The sequence below is a fragment of the Anarrhichthys ocellatus genome, unplaced genomic scaffold (assembly GCF_004355925.1).
Source record: "Anarrhichthys ocellatus isolate YVR2014 unplaced genomic scaffold, GSC_Weel_1.0 scaffold10030, whole genome shotgun sequence".
In the NCBI taxonomy this organism is placed as follows: domain Eukaryota; kingdom Metazoa; phylum Chordata; class Actinopteri; order Perciformes; family Anarhichadidae; genus Anarrhichthys; species Anarrhichthys ocellatus.
In genome coordinates, this window is record NW_022290004.1 from 1 (window position 1) to 667 (window position 667).

Here is a 667-nt window from a genome sequence, read left to right on the forward strand (position 1 = left end):
CTTGTCAACTAAGGGGTGCATGCTTCAAAATTCTTAAATTAAGAATTAAAATACAGCAACATTGTTCCCAAGCTTGAATAGAAATCAAATGTGATAAGGAGAAAAGTCAGACAATGCAACTCCAGTCGTACACAAACTTTGACGTCCATAGAAGTCACCAAAAGAGTCTACTTAACAAGACACAAATTCAATCATCCACAAGACATGTTTGGCCGTGCAAGCACAGCCACATGCCAATCTCCAACCACTTTGTTATTAAAGACATTAACCCCAAAATGTTGAAAAATATCAGCCACCTTGTCAATCCCATCAATTGACACATGACAACTAGCCGCAACAACTGCATTGGCTGGGAATCGAACCCAGGTCAACTGCTTGGAAGGCAGCTATGCTAGCCACTATAACACCAATGCACAAATACCTCTGTTCATAATGACACAAAGTCGAGCTAACCGAAACATGATTTGGCAGATCCGATTGAGTAATGACACATTTACTTTCGACCTTAACCAACAGGCCTGGTCTCTGGGTTCCATGGTGTAATGGTCAGCACTCTGGACTCTGAAACCAGTATTCCAAATCTTGGTGGAACCTTGTCAACTAAGGGGTGCATGCTTCAAAATTCTTAAATTAAGAATTTAAATACCCGCCACATTGTTCCCAAGCT

At 41.1% G+C, this 667-nt stretch overlaps 1 non-coding gene across 1 annotated transcript; it reads right to left on the minus strand.

Moving 5' to 3' along the window:
* Positions 1–341: 341 nt before the first annotated feature.
* Positions 342–413, minus strand: trnag-ucc (transfer RNA glycine (anticodon UCC)). Its single transcript has one exon. It is a non-coding gene; the product is annotated as a tRNA-Gly (tRNA).
* Positions 414–667: the final 254 nt, after the last annotated feature.